This window comes from Anser anser, assembly GCF_964211835.1.
Source record: "Anser anser genome assembly, chromosome: 16".
Taxonomy (NCBI): Eukaryota; Metazoa; Chordata; class Aves; order Anseriformes; family Anatidae; genus Anser; species Anser anser.
The window spans coordinates 9,670,714-9,690,234 of record NC_139737.1 but is presented as its reverse complement, the minus strand read 5'-3'; the positions used below and the strand labels follow the sequence as shown (position 1 = coordinate 9,690,234).

At 39.0% G+C, this 19,521-nt stretch overlaps 1 protein-coding gene and 1 long non-coding RNA gene across 10 annotated transcripts in view; one reads left to right on the top strand and one right to left on the bottom strand.

Annotated features, from left to right (window-relative positions):
- The window catches only part of LOC310882863, a 32,055-nt gene extending 19,306 nt beyond the window's left edge, over nt 1–12,749 (top strand). Inside the window, exon 3 of the long non-coding RNA XR_014573205.1 lies at nt 662–12,749. This is a non-coding gene — a long non-coding RNA (uncharacterized lncRNA). The remainder of the gene's footprint in view (nt 1–661) is intronic.
- Nucleotides 1–19,521, bottom strand: part of SULF2 (sulfatase 2) — a 160,871-nt gene that overhangs the window by 117,990 nt on the left and 23,360 nt on the right. The gene's annotated exons all lie outside the window — the stretch shown is intronic.

The window sequence follows — 19,521 nt, the reverse complement described above, 5'->3', positions numbered from 1 at the left end:
AAGTGTTCTACAAACCGTGTAATAAAACCAACTTCAGATTGATACTGATATTTAGTCCAAAATCAGATTGGGACTAAATAACATTAGGAATCCAATATTAAGAAGAGTGAGGAAGTATTTTTTATTATTATTAGCTCTTTTCTTTAGATGTCTAAGCTAGGGTACTGAATTCAGTGTATAGGAAATGGAATAAAAGTGAGCTTATGCAGAAGGTAATTCAGGACATCTAATTTAGGAGCCACATGTCAATAGAGGAAAAACTATCACTACACTCTAGATACCTAATTTAGCTGACTCAACTTTTAATAAAAGAACATTCTTTGTAACATTGTGCAGTCTGTTTTCAACACCTAATAAATTGCAGAGACTGTTGTTAACTCTTATTGTTTCACTTCTTTCCCCTCAATGTTAGACTCCCCCATCCTTATATTTCACCATAACTGTTTATCCCCATAGTCATTGATAGAGCATAAAGTTACTTAGCAGTGCAGGTTGTTGTCACCTTGAAAAGCACGGTTCTTCGATGGTGCGAGCATCTGGATATTTGCAGTTGTTTATCTCTGACAGCTTGTTAAAATGCTGAAGGAGAATATTGCTTGAAAATTCTCCCTCACTAGTTCCTGTCAGCTACTGATAGATCTACATTTTATTGACTTTGCAGCACTTGCAGGAGCAGCAGAGCGCCTAATGTCCTTTTGGAATGAACGTGGAAGCCTTTTGCTAAGGTTTAAGTCTATCATATGCTTTATTCTCTCGGTTATGTCTCACGGGCAGCAAGCATGTACCATTTGTGGCAGAGATGATTAAAGCAAGCAAGAAGTTACCTGAAACATTTACTGGTGAGCGAAGCTATGAACCTTTCACGTACACTGCTAAGCAGTTTAGACACATGGATGGTTTCATCAAGTGTAAACCGCAACAAGTCTTTTGCCTAAGGTGATCATAACTCCTTATATAATTCAGCTGGGCTCTGTTTTATCCAAAAAGAGGAAGCTGCCTTGCAGTGCACTTACAGATACCCTATTAACTAGGATGGCTAAACAAACTAATAAGGGTGTCTTAAAGGGTACAAAACACTGTCAGCCTCTCTAGGACAATGTCTTCCTGATCAGGGGCCAGTGACTGCTCTGCTTTCCTGTACTCCACACTCCCCGTGTGCCACATACATATATTCTTATCAGCAATGAAGAGCAAAGCCATGGATCATTTTCAGGAGAGGCAGATCCAGCCTTGACCTCTGAGGTCCGTGACAAGCATGCCAAGAAACAGGAGTGGCAGATTAACAGAACAGTTTGGAAAACAGCCTGATTTGTCAGCACTCTGAACACACGCAGGAAACATCACAAAGCAAATTTCCTATGGTTGGAGCCCAACTGGCCACCAATGCCCTGCAGTAGTTATAAGTTAGTTATAATTGTTCAGCTAAGGCTTATACTGCCAGTTTGGTCAAGAAGCAATACTGTAACTGAGCATACTGGAGAGCTTTATATCACCAAGTACAAAGAGTTAGGAACGTAACTCTTCAGACAGACTGCAAATTTTTGGATTCTTATTGTCTATTTTGTGTTGGCAGTTGAAAGCAAATAAATAAATCTAAATAATTAAAAGAAAAAAGCCAAGAGAACTCACAGTTCTTACCCTCTGGCTATCCAGCTATTAAAGAGGAACATTTCACTCAGTGGTCCTCAGACACCCAGGACACAGAGACCAAAAGAGTAGCACAAGGAGTACCCTTCATTTAGAAGGCTTCTTCCCATCGACTAACGTTAAGTCCTCTTGTGCTATCTCAGAAATATTAAGGAACATACTGCCGATTCATCACCCAGGAAGGGAGTACGCCAACATGGCTTAACAGACGCGTCGGCAAGCGGAAAATGGATCTGAACTTCTATTCCCAGATGGACAAAGGAGCACACAACAGCCCCAGAAAAATGGTAATAAATGAAACTTCCACTAAACATGGGAAGAAAATGGGAAGGAGAATTTTTTTATATGTATTTAAATGTATGCAAGTATAAATGTGTATAGATGTATACCCCCCCTGAAGTTATCTTTGCTTACAGACACACACGTACACATACACACCACACCAGGTCTGGCTGGGTCAGAGCTAACTGTCCCCACGCTGTGCTCTGCACTGGAGCACACCAGTGTTTGGTCTATGACAGAGCAGTGCTGGCACTGCTTCAAGGCTCCCTCCAGCCCCGCAGAGCCAGCAGGCTGCGGTGGGCAAGAGGTGGGGAGGGGATACCCCCACGACAGCCGACCTAAACTGAGCACAGGGCCAGCCCCCACCATATGGTGTCACCCAGCAATAAAAGCTGGGAAAAGGGGAAGGAGAAGGGGGGCTCCTGTTATGAAAGCCTCTGACCTCCCGCAGAACCACTGAGCCTGTTGAGGTCCTGCGTCCCAAGACACAGTCGAACATTGCTCGTTGATGAGAAATAGAGAATAAACATTTTCATTTTGCTTCCTTGTATGCCCTTCCTTGTTTTCTTTTCCTTCTTTTCATTTTAATTAAATTATCCTTATCTCAACCCAGGAGCCTTTCTCTTTCCCAGCATACTTTCTTCCCCCGCACTCCCTTTGGGAAGGGGGAGTGAGAACAGGGTTGGGGAGGAGTTCAGCTGTCCATCAGGGTGAAACCACCACATACACACATGCTAAAAATAAAGCCAGGCATTTGTTCTTTGCATCCTCTCTCTTTTCCTGAAGCTCAGAAAATGGTTGCTATTGTGGACTAAGATTCTTGTACATTTTACTGACCACAGATCATTGTAATCTTTGTGAAAGAGATTTACCTTGCCCTTGGGTAATCACAGGAAATTGAAATTCAAGCACGCTGCTAGAATTCTCTATTTGCTCAGCAATATTTTTTGTTTCTCCATTTTGACAGCCCACACTAACATGAACCTCAAGAAATGTTGCTTTGAATTATAAATGCCATTTCTGTAGCTCTAACAGCACCGAATGGCTGTCCTTCCAATCAACCTGCAGATTAGTCTGAGATCAGACAAACTTAATTAGAATGTATGACTTTTGCTCGCTCCAACTTTCACCTTAAGTAGTCATATTAAATATACTAAAATGATATTTTGTTAAATAAAAATGCACACACAAGAGACTAAATAAGAACAAATGCAAGGCTCTCCTACAGTCTTTGCTAGCATTTCTTTATCTGCTTGTTCCATGACCTTCACAGTGCCAGTGAGGAGAAGGGGAGGGTATTACAGGTTGCGAGGTCCACAGAACTGTTCCTTACATGGCCCTTCGTGATGTCAAATATGCTGTTTGCTAAGGGTTGTTAATTTAGATCACTCCTGTTAAAATTACATCATGTATACAACCCTTTAGTGCTACTGCAGCTTGGTGCTAGAATAGTCCAACTTCAAAATCATTCCGAGTCACAGGACTATACTGTCTTCTAGTCAGTTTCAAGAACAGCTCTTCCTACTTTATGGAAGAAAAGTTAAAAAAGTTACTTCTAATTTTTGCAGCATCACCTGCAGCTGTCAGCTAGCCAGGCATCTCAGGTATCCTACCCCTCCTTGTATACAACACCGCAGTTAAAAGCTCTGTCTAGTCAAAATACTGTAGCCCAGATTATCTAAAAGAAAAAATAACCTTATTTTAATAATCTTTTTACTGGAAATCCATCTAACAGTAGAAAGCCAGGATTCATCTAGCACTGAGAAACACACTGCCCTTCACATTTTTACTGTTCTGAAAGTTAAAACTTCATGAAACAGAAGGCTACACCTGAACCAAACAGATAAAACCCAAGCTTCACTGAAATATCATGAAATTCGCAGAATGGTCAACATTTCCACAGTCAAATAATGCATAATTCTGAAACCAAGGACGACGATGGAAGCAGTCCAGGTGAAATATCAGTATCCACGTTCTTCCCAAAGGAAACAGAGTCCTATTGTATTTGTTAACAGGTTTAATTTTCCTTTTTCTTCTTTTAAAAGGTATCTTTCAGTTCACATTAAAAACAAAAACAAAACACTGATATAATATATAGTTTTATGTATATATAAAATTCTACATATCCACAGGCAAAAGTCCTATCTATGGAATTTGAGAAATAATGTTTATATATACAGCTAAGATTTGAGAAAATATGACAATTTCATCAGCCAGCAACTGAACTGCTGTCGTTGACTGCCCCAGAACTCCTTGGTACAGCATACTAATTTCAAAGACATATTCTATGCAGTACACTAGAAATTGTTTATGCGGATCACATTTATGATCAAGAAAAAAGACGCTATGAACTTTTATAACTTGGATACTGTTTGATTAAATCTTTTCACCACAGTAATGGGTGCAGGACTAGGGAACTCAAATTTGGTTTCCTTAGTAGAACTCTCAATCATTGTTATTTGTTTGTATCATTGGGGATTCTCTGGCAAGTAAGCAAACACCTCCAGCAACTGGTTGAGAATTCCAGGGTTACTGTCTTTCACAGAAGGCTTGGCTGAAAGACGCAATTAAATTCACACTTCTTCTCATATCTTCTGTGATTAGTTTGCATGGAGATAAGATAGAGATATGGCAAATACTTATTTGTGTCACTGCAAATGAAAAATACTTTCAGAGTTGAAAACCAGTTCTGAATTACTGTCTGTACATCAATCTCCAGATTAAATCTCAGCAACTTTCATTTGTTATTTATGCATCTCAGTAACTGCCTTTACCTTAGAATTTCATCACAGGATGTTTATGTTCACACGGTAACAAGTCACAGCAGCAGTACACATATATAACAAAAAGATCAAGGACGAGAGAATGAGCACGTGAACACTTCTCTTCCTTTCAAGCCAGGCTGTGTTCACAGCAACATAATGAACACACAACTAGAAAAAACTGGTAAATTGCAGGTCTTGCATTCATGCTCCATTCTTCAGTCAGACACGTGGTCCACCTGGAGAACTAACATCTTTAACCTTGCAGCCTCAAAGTTCTACTACAACTTCTTTTGTACGCTGTTAAAGTAACAAACTACAGTTACATATGGATTTGGCTGTTACATCCAAACACAATCTCTCTCTCCCTCCATTCATGAATGGCCCACTCCAAAATGTGACTCTTTTTCAACCCCGGCTACAGCTCCACCTAAATTACCTCAACCAGAGGTAATTACAACCAAACCAAGCTGTATCACACCCGATTACAAGCTGTGTTTGCAGTAATTAATAAATATGAAGACTGACAAAAAATTGCCAACAGCAAATTGATCAGCTGAAGCTTTTCCCTTGTGCCTTTCCTTGAACCGGTTACCTGACCAATTTGCAAAAATATATAACATACAGTTACGGCTGCTGCCTCTGTCCCTCTTGTAAAATTCTTTTGGAATTAGATTACAGAAATTATTGTTAAACTAGAATTGTGTCTCCATAACCTTTCCAATGTTTGATACTGGTACAATATGGAAATGTGTCACTGTACAATCTTCTAATTAAGGAAAGACACTTCACAGTGGGTTTCACGCATACCAACAACAGAAAAGACAACAAAAACTTAAGATTACTTAGTTTCTGGATAAAATAATCGAATTCCCTTTCATTTATCCTGATGCATAGTCCGAGGTATTCTTGAGATCTAAACAGTTATACTAACGAGCACTTAAGTCAGCACTTCCTTGACAAGATCCTTATTTCCACAGGTCAGGTATATTGCCCCACCACAGCACTGCAGAATTTCGTCCCAAGAGCGAGAGCTCTCTGTGCACAGTCCAGAATGGGCGCTGTGCAACTTCGCTGAAGACATAAAGTAAGCACGACCGTTTGTATACGCAGAACCTACACTCTTCGTTGCTCCGTACAACCTGATTGTTTTTATACATATGTTTACTAAAATGAAACACTTATCTCTTTTCATTTATAAAAACAAGTTCTGCTGGAAACAAAATTCTTCACTGCATTCTGTTGAGAAAGGGACAGATCAGGCCTAAGTTCGGACAATATCGCCACTTGTGTATTTTGATTAAAAAAAACACATACAAGACACACTTTCATTGAGAAACCAATAAAGCTACCATTTATTTTTCACTTGCTAGAGTATATATTTTTTTCTATTTTATCATTTTATTGAAAGTGTTTTGAGCTGGAACCTGCACTGAAACCAACTGAAACTTCCATGTAAGACTGGGCTTTGCTGTGTCTCTACAACACTATTCACACCTACTGCATTTCGGCTATTTCAAGAAATTTGGTTTAGCCATGCTAATTAAAAATTGTGTCTGGTTCATAAAATAAGACTCATATTTGACAACAGTTCATTTAAAACAAACAAACCAGCCCTGATATGAGAGTACTTTCACAGGTGAAGCAATTTTTAATTGGTAATGTTTTCAGGTTACCTTTCTTCTCACTGTTTTATTTCCTGTTCCCTATCCTTTCTGTATGTTACAACATACACCATCATTCACAAAAGTTGTTTTTCCTCTTGTCTTTGTCTCTTGTATTATCACCTGAATTATGCAACCTTGTATGACAAAATAAAGACCACTCATGAATGAGACACCATCCAGTTCTCATCTCTTACACGCTACCTACAGGCAAAGCAAAACATCTTTGCAAGCTTAGAGTCATTTTGACAGAGCACAATTGTATATATTGCCATTATACTCACTATATCACTGCAAGGAATAGAGTATTTGCTATAAATCTTTGTCACAAGCCAAAAATACCAATTACTTTTGGCCTAGTGTCCCTCTCAGATTTTAAACTCTTTTATATTTTGCAAGCATACAATGTACATGCTGGGTAGAGTTGAGCCAGGAAAAAACAAAACAAAGCAAAAAAAAAAAAAAAAAACCAACACCACACCATTAAACAGCCTGAAAGAGAAGAACAAAACACAGCATTCAAAGAGACCAAGCTACAGTACAGAGCAGGGAACAACAGAATGTCTGCTCAAGCAAAGCATCAAGAACAGCTCTTGCACATCTAATAACACAGAACAATCTTGCTAGACTAATTTTAGTGATCAACTCTTTTAAATTGCCAAAAATTATAAACCAAGCCCAACCTCTGTATCTCATAAATATAAATTCACTAATTTAAGCAGGCTACGAACAGAGACCTATGTATGTATGTATCACTCAATCCCAATCATTTTGAATACCGTGTATGAAGTTACAAATATCCACAGCAAACACCTACTAGGAGAGGTTAATGTACTGCAAGCACAGAATGACAAAGTTAAATACATCTACAGGAGGAAAAAAAATATAATAAAAAATCTCCTGTTTTTAAGCTGTTACTATGGTAAGTCAAGCTATTTAAAAATATGTATATACATACATACACACAGCTTGCATCTGACTGATGTGTACCTTTTCTATAGCCTTGAAACCATTTACCTGTACCAATGTCTACATGTACATAACATCCATGACACACCACAAATTTTATTTATTCATTGATCATAGAGAAAAGCTGTAGCTAGAAGAGCCTTAACCTTCAGGTTGCTGTTGCAGAACACTTAAAAGATAGCTGTTCAGAAATCTCACCATCCTCCCATAGTGCAGGCACAAACAAACGGTAAAGTGCCTGATTTCAAAACGTGTTTTTCCAGACTATGGTCTGCATTATCTGTGCTAGACTCATTGTATATAAAGCACTTGCAGGTGCAAGAGAAGCAGACATTTATGAAGAGACTTTTGATTGGTTCAATAATATGACCAAGGAGCAGTAGCACTGTTAAATACCATTTTATACAAATAGTAACTACAGACATCTATGAATAGTACTGCCTAAATCAGGTTCTACAAGTACACCAACAATATCCACTGTAATCCCTTGGGACCAGTATCCCCAAGGTGAAATGTAACCAGTTTCTGGATAAGCATATAAAAAAATATCAGTGCCATCATCAACATCTAAACCCAACCCGACCCGCCTTTTTCCTATTCCTTCCAAGTGCCAAGATATGATCCTTCATAGAAGGGTAAAACCCCTTTCTTACCCTGATGTAATACACATTCAGCCAGAACACGTCAATTTACACAGAAGAAAACCACAATCATTTCTTTTGACTTCTGGAAATTACGAGTTTACATCTGTAGCATGATGTCTGTCTCTAATTACTTCCGTGTTACTGTTAAACTCATCTAAATTTCTAGAATTATATTTATTTAGTAATAAAATATGGCAACTGTGCCCTACATCTGACAAACTTCCTGCTGACATGAAGTGCCACAGCAGATGAGTCAGACAAGAGATGCGTACTTCAAAGTTGTATTCTACTTAACATTCTGCTGTTGTTTCTTTTTCATGTCATACGCTATCTTATTCTCAAGCTGGAGGAAAGCTCAGCTCCTTGCTCATGCCTGCTCTTAGTTCTGACAACTCCCTCTAGTTTTCCCTCTGAGGCACGAAATGTGCGCACGTGTACATCCTCTCATGTCTTTCAAAAGAAATATCCTATTCCCATCTCTGCTATCTTCCTTTAGCTTCACGCACTCACCCCTTCTTTTTGTCTTCTCAATCTCTGATCACAAATGCATGGCTGCCAGCCACCCTTCTTTCAGTACTGCATCTGGGGAGAGCCAACGTGTCAGGCCCACAAAATGAACTAATTCCCCTTTCTCTCTGATTACAAACAACTCCCATTCTCTTGAGCTGACAAATTAGGATCTTTTCTTCCCATGGTTACAGTCTGCAAACTGCTGACAACTCAATGAGAGGCCAACTAAATAAATCATTTAAAAAGAAAGAGCTGCGTAAGCTGTAAGTGACCTGAAACAGCTGGTAAATTTTTAAATACCCATACCCTCCCCTCAAAACAATGAAATATTCTGTAGAGGTGAGCAGTGCCTCTCCAAACCTGCTGGGCTATCAGAAAACAGGGTTAAGAAGGAAGCATGGGAAGTGGGAATTAGTAGGGAGAATTCAGTTTTCTTGAAGGACTGCAACAGTGCCATTAATTTCCTTCAAGTGTAAACGCCAGCTCTGCTTGTCTTTTAATTACATGCTTTGTGTATTGATTTTGATATAAACATATATTATGGAGCGTGGTATTATGAAAATCCTTTTAAAGGAAAAAATTCTTTAGGGGGTAGAATTTCATCATTATTCTGTGGATGTTAACAAACATTTACAAACTGTTTTTCTACCAATCTTCTCAACTTAGTACTTGTGGTTTCAAGGCAAGCAGACATTTGTTTTCCAAAATAGACGAACGTTTAGAGGTATTTTGTAACAAACAGCAGAGTGCTGTATAGGTTTCTATTGCAAAGTTTCAGTTTAGAAAGGAATGTACATACAAGAGAGCACAGAGCTCCCAAAAGCTTGCTGCTAACTTCTTTATGTAGCTATTTTATACAGCCTAGATAACATTGAAGAAAATAACCTTTTGAGAAAGTTTCCTGAAGGAAAATATGACAGGATTGTGTTATCAACTGCATTTTTGTAAATATTCTGGGGACCACTTGGAATGTCTAATACCATAGAGAAAAATACAGTATTCTCTGTAATAAGCTGTCGTGAAAGTCAGCTACTTTCAAAACTAAGAACAAAAACAGAGAACACGGGGAAAAACAAGTAGAATGGCAGAAATTAATTACTTAAGCTTCAGAGAACCTAATAAAAGGCAGAACAGATCATTTACAGCTCTTCCACTGTTTCCACTATTTTTCCCCATTTTATTTAAGAAATAACTGAGCTATGACCCAGGCCAATAGATCAGAACCAGTAAGAACAATCTATAAAGCAGAGTACAAACTTCGCTTCCTGCACAAAGCTTCAGGCTAATCATCACATCCCTTCTATATGAATACTGAAAAAGACATTACTTGTCTTCAATCTCTTATCCTTACCACCAATATTCTCATATCACTCTTCTTCTAGCCACCAGGATTAAATATGTTCAATGGATTATTGAGCTAAGTACAAAATAAAGTTCCTATAAGAACAGGCTTTGCTCACTGAACACCACGAAAGCTGAAGATACACTAATGGAGGAGAATGGGAGCTATCAAAGAAACAGCACATAAGTTCAAGCCAGGACAAAGTGGATAAAATAATCAGCAGCCTTTGGGTAACCCTAGTCTAATCATTACCAATGAAACTTAGACAGCCAGCATCACCTTAAGCATCTTCCTTCCAGCTCCAGATGACAGACAAGATGACTCAGTTTGATCCCTCAGCTAGTGAAGAACCACCCTCCAGCCAAGACAAATCAAAGAGCTCACAGTACGTACCCTTGTTCTGCACCCTGCCCTGTATTTTGTTCAACTTCCTCTATCCCTTCAGGCTTGCTAATAACTTACTGAAACTGCCTGCACTACGTGGGCTTACACAGGCCACCCCTGCTCAAAGGGCAGCACAATAGTCCAGTAAAAATAACAGCCATGGCAGCACAGATCTCCACATAAGCCACACTGAATCCTGACTGTCTCTGGCACATGCACTGACGAGTAGATTTCGTTTGCAGCATGTTCTAGGATTGCCATGTAGAGAACTTTGTTGCACAAGATGTCAGAACAAGCTCCAGATTTTCTCTGGTAAATTCTTCAACTTGTTTAAACTCTGTCGCAGTCAGGTATCTTCATGGCACTCTGCACGAGCTGAGATACCAGCACATCAGGGATGTCCATCTTCATAACAGAGGCTGACTGGATGGAATTAATAGGTCAGACATAATATTACTTCAGTGCACCTCATTTGGAAGGAGACAGTCGATACTTAAGAAAAAGACTGGGAGCAATAAATTACAATTTAATTTTGGAGTCATCCCTGCTTGGAAGGAATTCAACTAAATGACCTCCACAGGCCCGTTCTAGTCTAAATTATTCTGTAATAGAGAAGCAGAGCCAAAATGTACCATATAAGATTTTAGTTTAGCATCGGCCTAGCATAAAAATCAAAGTGATTAGTAGTATGTACATTTTATTAGTATGTACAGCCCAATACAATAAGCACCAAATATTTTGTGCATTTATAGCTCTACAGATCTGAGTTTTATGCACCTTCCTTTGAAACAGAACTATTCATTGTCACTGATTTTAAAGCAACTTCTATAACATTACAAGAATGCTCAGAAGGAAGTCTGAAGAGATCTGGTCTCCAAGAGTTCTTCTCCCTTCTCTTACTTTTTTATGCAGCTAGTTAAACATCTCACATTCAAATTATAGTTGATTGTGACTCTCGTAACTTGCCATCTACACCATACCTTAGGCACGGTGTGCAGAAACAGGAAGTATTAGCACGAAAAGAACAGAGGCTGCGTGCAGCACAGACTTTTCACTGCAGCTTCTTTTACAAACAGGTGGCATCACAAATTTACAGCTGGAATTTGCTTCAGGTTTTTCCCTACCATGAACACTGTTTATTTCTTAAGTATTTGGTTGAGGATGGAAACCAGTATGTCATTGTTTCCTATGAGAGCTGAAACTCTCTGTATTGCTTTGTAGCCAGAGCTCAACACAAGCAAACAGACGAATGGAAAGTGACACACAATCTGATTCCAGGAAACAACTGAAAAAAGAATCTCTGGTTAAAAGAGAGGTGTTAAAACTGAAACATTCTTGCTTGCCAGCTGGGTGCTGTATTGGCAGCACAAAACTGAACCATGGCTACAGCTGAAGACAATATTTGAGCTGTTCCTCAACCAAGCACAACACCCATGCTTCGTGCTCAGCACAAACTCGCACATGAACGAGTGACTGCCACTGCCACCAGCGTGGTCACCATTACGGTAACTTTGCAAGACAACTTCCCATCGAGCAAAAAGAAAGCAACATCACCGCACATTATGTAGGTTAAACTGGCACACATGTAGATTAAACAGCTGAAACACATTTCTAAATTTACCAAAGTATCTCTATTTAAAATCCAAGTTAATAAATGAAGGTAGATTGAGAAGGATTTGTTTCTTATACATGTTACTGATGTTAACTGTCAGGCGTTCCTACATTTAGTTCCCTGCAAGATCCTTCCTCATCTAACTCCTGCTAACAGAAGCAACATTAAAATTTATCACTTATGCACCACATCAGAAAAGAGATCATGGTCCTGCAACCTATAAAGTAAAACTTGAAGTGTATTGACTTTTCACTTGATTTAGCGACGTGCATTTTCCTAAAATACATGTAAAGCACAAAAGCAGTGGGTAAGAACAACAAAATCAAACCAAATCAGAACAAAAAAACACCACAAATTAAGGGTTAAACTTCATTTTGTTCAGAAATGGTAAATAGAGACAGACCAGATTATTCAGTTCCACTATGCCAAATTTTCAACTCCTCAGCCAGAGACCTGCAGCACTACAACCTCAGGCTCTCCTAGAGGCTACCCAGCGCCAGAAGCTGAAGAACTACTTCTCACAACTACGCCTCCAGCCCAAGCAGCAGGAGGTAAGCGACAGAGATCCCAACCCAGTAAAAAGCCACGCCACCAGTCCAGAAGGCAACGCACACCAGCCACAATAAATCCCAACTTCTGCATCCTCCTATTTGCTCACTTTGGTACGAGTGCAGCAAGAAGCCGGGTTCTTAGAACAGGATTTTTTGTTGACAGAACTCAAGGTCAATACTGGACGTTTGACAGAAAAAAAAATTACTGCTGTTACAAAGAACATAATGTTATGTTTCTACAATGGATGAATGAAATTTATTACTTCCATTCACTAAAAACAAACACAAACCAGTTTTCCGTGAACAATTTTTTCACTTTTCCCAAATACGCTTGCAGATTTACACTTTTTAAATCAGAAGAATACTGTGGTTCTCCCTCCACTGCCCCCAAAGATCTGAACTTATAAAAACCTATAGATTGTGCAACAAATCTGAACCACAAATTTGAACCACATCTGACAAATACTGGGGCACTTTCAAATACAAATGCAAATGTGTGTTAGACAATATTCTTTGCAAAGTAACCCAAACAGAGCTCCTCAGGCTTTACACAGTAACATTTTCAGGGCTTCCCAGGAAGCCCTTTTCCTATCCCTTGACACTGTACCACACTGACTTCCCAACCTCACTGCCCTCCTCAAATCAATCACATCAAAATAAGACTGAGACCTTCTAGGTAAGGAAACAGGAGGAGGACAAGAGCTGTTGGGTGAAAAGGGCTGTGAGGTACCAAATATATGCCCAAATGCCCAATATATGTGACAACTCTTGGGGAAGAGTTTCGAGTCTATTGCACCACTCTCTCAGAGGTAACGAGTCTGCTTCCATCCCTTTCCTCCCCCAGCGTGGCTGCTGGCTGGGCTAGAGCAGCACTTACCAATTTTCTGGGCTTTATCCTACCACAGAGAATCCCCTTTTCAAGAAAAATGATACAGAAAAGTTGTGTGACAAATACCAATTTTTGATGGGCAATGTTTTAATACAGAAGTTTTCACAAACTGTTTTACTCACTTTAAGTTCTCTTCCTGTTGCATATAAAATGCCACTGCAAAAAATCAAATTTTATTTTCCAATATAAAGCAGATGTTAATAAGCTACTTTATTATTCCTGCTTGTAACAGCCAGAGAAAAAGAGTTTGTACTATTAAAATAATGTGTTTTGGGACTCACTCTCCCAACATTCTCTGAATTATCATGGATGCTACAATTATAAAATAAAACATCTAACAACCTATACTATATACTACAAATATAAACTATTTTCTTATCAAACCACCAACAACAATTCCGTAAAAAAATACTAAAGCTCAAGGAAGCTGTTATTAAAACAAGATTTATATGCTATAAAGTGTTCACAATTCCATCCCCAGAGTGTGAAATTAGTGGCTGAGGAAAGATTTCACAGGAACTTAATCTGAGAGCAGTGCTGTTGCAAAGGATTTGCAATTTTGGTCTCTGCCAAATCCTTTGTATCTGCAAGCTGCTGTAGTTATTCATGCAAAGAGACAGATAATCAGCAGCGTCTAAGGCTTTTTTACATTTATATTGAACACGGTGCTCTTTTCTCTCTATCAGTGTGTATCTAATACCTTAGGCATGGCCACGTCATACCTGAAGCAAGCCTTAGGAAAGTTCCTAGTGCCACAAGTCTAAAAATGTTTTTGACTTCATGTTTTAATACTTTTTTGAAAGCCTCTTTGAGCTCTATTTTCAGCCAACATCAGAAAAAGACACAGAGTAAGGAAGGTAGAGTTAAAACTTGAAGTTTAAAAAATGTGCCAAGTGAATGATCAGCGTTTGCTTTTTACTTGTTTATAGGCCACGTACATTCCTTTAATAACAATACACAGGAATTTCAAAATAAAAGATTCCAAATTTCTGTAACACACCTCTCATCACAATTAAACATACAGATCTCTTGGACAAATGACCATAGCTACAGAAAGGCTGATGAAGGTATTTCCTCCGCTGCAAAATGCCAACAACACATGCATGCATTCGCTCGGGGCTCAGTCAAGCATCCTGACCCAGTGGCTACAGAGCTTCCCATTTGTAGTTTGTCACTGCCTCTCCCTTCCTCTGCTGTTCAGAGAATTCATCAGTTGCATCTGAAACACAGCACCTGAGAACAAGGAAAGCCACAGCACTCCCTGTTCAGCAGCAAGGGAGCAGCACACCTGGATTGCAAGGTGTCCCTGCAAGGGCCAAGCGGCTGAGCAGTAGAGGCTTTTCATGGCAGCTCCTATGCAGTCCTGAATGGCTGGATGCATGGCACACCTGCCGTCAGCAGGGCATTCGAGACTCATGATGCAAGTAAAAAGAAATCAGTTTTTGTTCTCTACATTATAGCTCCAGTTCTCATAAATGTGAAAGTGAACAAAAAAGAAAATCCTGAAAGATCTCACCATGTACATACAGAAGAGGTTTACTTGTGATACAAGCATCAACAACAAATACAGGACAGTGTATCTGCCTAAAGGCCAACTTTTTCTGATTAGTAAATAAGATGTCTTTAAAGAGAAATAGTCTAAAGAGGTAAAAGTGCACTTTCTCTTTACATTGAAGGATACTAATGCAACCGTACTGAAGCCAACTGACTCTGAATTAATACCCAGGCAAAAAAGGCAAAAACCAAACATTGCATAAAGGAGAGATTAAACTGGGTATTAAATTCATGGACTTAGCAGTTCTCTCCCTCCACTTTCCACACCAAAAATATTTTTCCATATATCTTCCACTTGCTGAGTTTTACTCTGACAGTCAGGTGTTATAGAAAAGTGACGTTTGCAGGCTTTGAGTTCGCTGGATGGGAATAAAAAAAAATCAAATGATTCTATTCACATTAAAGGACTGAAACCAACGAAACTAACTCAACAAAATTTGATATAGTCATGCTTTGTTCCTTCTGAAAATATTCTGAGTAAGCTATTATTTTTTGCACCACTGTGGTTTAGAAGAAACACTAAAATTTAAGAGAAGTTATCTTAATCAGTGCTATCTTGGGCATCTGGGCTACCTGGAGAGGGCATGATGTCTTGTTACATTCTACCTTGAAGAAAGGTGGCTCAGTGGAAATGGCATTCTGCCCTCTGCGTTGAAAACTACTTGGCAAATCAGCTGTTGTCAGGCTCAGAATACTTGCAGAGCACCACGAGAAGAAAGAAAAAAATGCAGAGGTTAAAAGCTCAGTATTTTGTTTCAGAGTTTTTAGTTAGGGTATTAAAAAATAAAAGCAAACTCTAATATGATAGATCCCAATATCCAAAATATATATTTAAATCGTGCAGAAAGTACTGGAGTCAGTACCCATAAACAGTCACATCCTGCAACTCCTTTCCCCTAGAATTATATGGCAGTTTCACATTTTAACCTTTAGAAACAATGGTTTTGAAATTATATCCATCAGGCTGAACAGGCAGATTCATGAATGTCCTTAACAGACCATTTCCAGTCATGCTTGCAAGATCAAAACCCAATTTGGTTTTAACACATTGGTCTCTAAATAAAAATTTAGTCTCAAAATAATACACTGTTTGTTTTTTCTACTGCAGTGCTTTATACTTCGAAAGAATGATTTTCATGGCACAAATATTTAAGATAAGCTTCTTCATAACAACTTATGCTACAGAACACTTACGCAAAGTATTTTGAATCTTTTGAGACAAAGAGGTAGTATCTAAATTCTCCTTAAGTGGCCACACTGTACACAGCCTCAAGATTATCCTCTGTGTCAGCGGAGAAGCACAGTGAAGAAGGTAATCAAACACAAAAAGTATAAGCCCTGAGAAGTTTAGTTAAGTGTTGAAGTAACGAACTGTAAGGAAGATAACAGCAATTCAAGGGAATCATTAATTACAGTAATAATTATTATATGAACTATCTTGAGATCATTTGTTTTTTAAAATTGTTTAGCTTTTTGCTAATAGTACGCAACAAAAATAGTATTTCAGAAATGCTGTTCACTGAATATAACTATTTCAGAAACGTTTCAGCTTTTTCCTTTATCTTTCTTATTTTCCTATTCTTTAATCTTAGAAAGTCGATACTACTGTAAGTTGCACTGCATTGTAAGGTATTCACAACCTACTCATAAGAGATGAATGCATGATGCCAGATTTCCCCTTCTATGGGGAGGCAAAACTGTACGTTTTATTGCAAAACCAAACGTGAAGACATACCGCATGACAGCATTATCTAGAGCACAATATAATATACTCAGATTATTTTCTTAGCAGCTTTTGAAGGAACTCAGGTTAGGCCTTTAATCTAAATAAATTCTCCTCCTTATACTGGCTCAATAGCACTGATTGCAGATTTGTACAAATTAATTGAAACATAAATACCTACATAAGAATAACTTCTCTCATTGATTTATTTTTAAACACAAAAAAAACCAATAAAAATATCACTGAGCTTAGGATTTTGAATGTCCAAAGAGTATATTCCCGCTCTTAACAAAAGTTTGCAATTTGTCTCCTCAGCCACTAACCAAGAGAAGCAACTCCCTTATAAATTTATGAATAAGGGAATTACATTGTGTGTAATTCCAATCTTCTCAGTCACAGTTGCTTTTTTCCTCTAGCAGTAGGAATACTCAGAGGTGAAATAGGGAAAGGACCCATGGAGACCACCAACAAGTCTGAAATCCTGTTAAAACTCTAACAATACCAAAACTAACAGACCCTGACAGAATAAGCTCATAAACAGAAAAGACGAGGGACTAAGCAGTGGGGCACTGCAGCTCCCTTTGCACACAGGATGCCCTGTGCTCTCTGATGACTGACAGAAGAAGTATGCATTTTCAAGATGCTTCAGCTGGTAAAGCAGGAAGGATTTAATACCTTGCAACTTAAAATTCCTTACGCTTAGACCTAATTCTCAAGAAATGCAAAACAAGACAGAGGTTGATACTTTGCTTTTTCCTCTGCCATAAAAAAGAAGAACGAAAAAAGGCAACAACACAATAAAGAAAACACACCACCAAAACCAAAAAACACCCACCCAGAGGAAAATAACGGGCTTTTTTTCCCCATCATTTAAGTTCACTCACACTGTACCAATATAACACACAGCTTCAGTGTTGTTTCTTTATAGTAAGTTTCTCCCCCTTACATTAAGGGTGCAGAATTGTAGCGCCCAGTCAGATATGATGTGGTGGATCCTTTATAGACAGGCTCTTAGAAGGGAGGGAGAAAAAAATTGATAACGTCCTCTCTCAGGAATGTAGATTTTATTGTTTTTTTTTTTTTTCTACAGGTAACAAGGAAAGGAGGACAGATGAAAGTGAGTGCCAGCTTTGCCCAGCTGGTGGAGGTAGCTTGTCTCTACCAAAGTTGGCAAAAGATACCCAAATTACACAAACAACACAGATGCAGTTTATTTTGTGTGGTGCCTTAGACACCTGGCTGAGCAGAGCCCATTCCCAACAATCTGTTTGGGGGAATAACTCCTCCCCCTCTCTGCATTGTGCATTTTAAGCAGCAATTCTTAGCTCACAAAAAACTCTCCAAATAAAACAAGTCTCTGAACAAGTGTCCTGTATCTCAGCAAACCAGCCCAAACCCCCCTGTCCCCCTAAAGCCGTCTGTTTAAGTGGCCAGCAGCAGACTGAGGACCGCTGCAGAACTGTTCCCACCTGTCCTCTGCACAGCAGCTGTACTGCCTAACACGGGCACTCCGTGAGCTCCTCCTTCTTGTTGCTGCCACAGGCAAAAGTGAAATAAAAAAGGATTCCATTCCCAAAGGAAATTTGTACAAACTTCAGGGAACAAGCAGAGCAGAAAGGATTGGCTCTAGAGCAGCTGTTTTTCAAGGCCCCAGTCTGTAACCACTACATGTTCTACACGGCACGACAGGTTCAGGTTGTCCTGGACTATGCCTCACTTAACAGATCCCTGACACGGAAGGGATGGAAAGTTACCTGGAGGGAAAAAGTAGTCTGCTGAGACAATGGCAACATGGGGAGTTTCCTACAGAAGTCATTCTGGGCAAGGATCAAAGGTTCACCTAGCCCAGTATTCTTGGAGTACTGCTGAGACACAGCAAAAAAAAAAAAAAAATATTAGAGGAATGGAGTATGTGAATCTTCCCTTGGCATATCTTCCTATCTTCTGGCAGCCTATAACTGGAAATCTCCTCATCTACAGTTACATCATATCACGATTAACAGCTATCAACAGATTTTCTGTCCACGAAATGATCTAAACTCTGTTTCAACTTGCCTGTACTTTTGCCTCCTAAAAGGCACTACACCAATGTTACTTTTCAGCTATTGCTTAAAAAAGGTAACTAAACCTGCATGAATGGACTGTTTGACAGTCTAATTCTTAATGGAAAGAGTTCAGACCTGGAAAATAATCTTCCAGTTAGAACCAGTAGAACAATTCTGTATTGAAAAATATATTTTTGGGGGGTTGGACTAGATGATCTTCAGAGGTCCCTTCCAACCTTGGCCACTCTGTGATACTTAAAATTTCTATTTTACATACAATTTCTATGTAAATTTCGTATTTACAGGTCTCTATCTAAAAGGGATAGCACTTTCATCTGGTGCTTTGTGAATCAGTAGTATTCAGGGCTGGGCTAAATTAATTTTTGGTTTGCTATCGAAATAAAACAAAAACAAAACAACAACAAGCCCACAAACAAATATAACAAAAACAAACCAATAAAAAGACTTGCAAGCTTGAATTTAGATTGAGACCATTCTTCTGCTAACAATTGAATCTACCCAGTCTCTAGAAATTGAGTTTAAGATCAAGCCTACAAATCTTTCCACATCTGGAGAAAAATGTTTGTAGGCAGGCTGAGCAACCATTAGTCGAGGGAGAGGTATCAGTGAAACGCTTTTCCATCTGTGTTCACCATTATGCAAACTTCCCTAAGCAAACTTCATCAGTTGCTTACATGGCAGTGAAACATTTAACGAGCATTTAGGTCATGTTGAATGCAGCTCAGTGATTGAGGAGACACCAAGCACCGCTCCAACTAACTAGTGCTTCAGGGACCACCCAGAAACACACTCTGATCAACCTGTGATACCCAGGTTACAGTGGAGAAATGGCTTGCAAGCAGAGAAAAGCAAAACAGCAGGAGTTTACGCAGGAAAAGGCAAGAATTGTCAACAGGAGCAGATGAACTGGTCTTGGGACAAA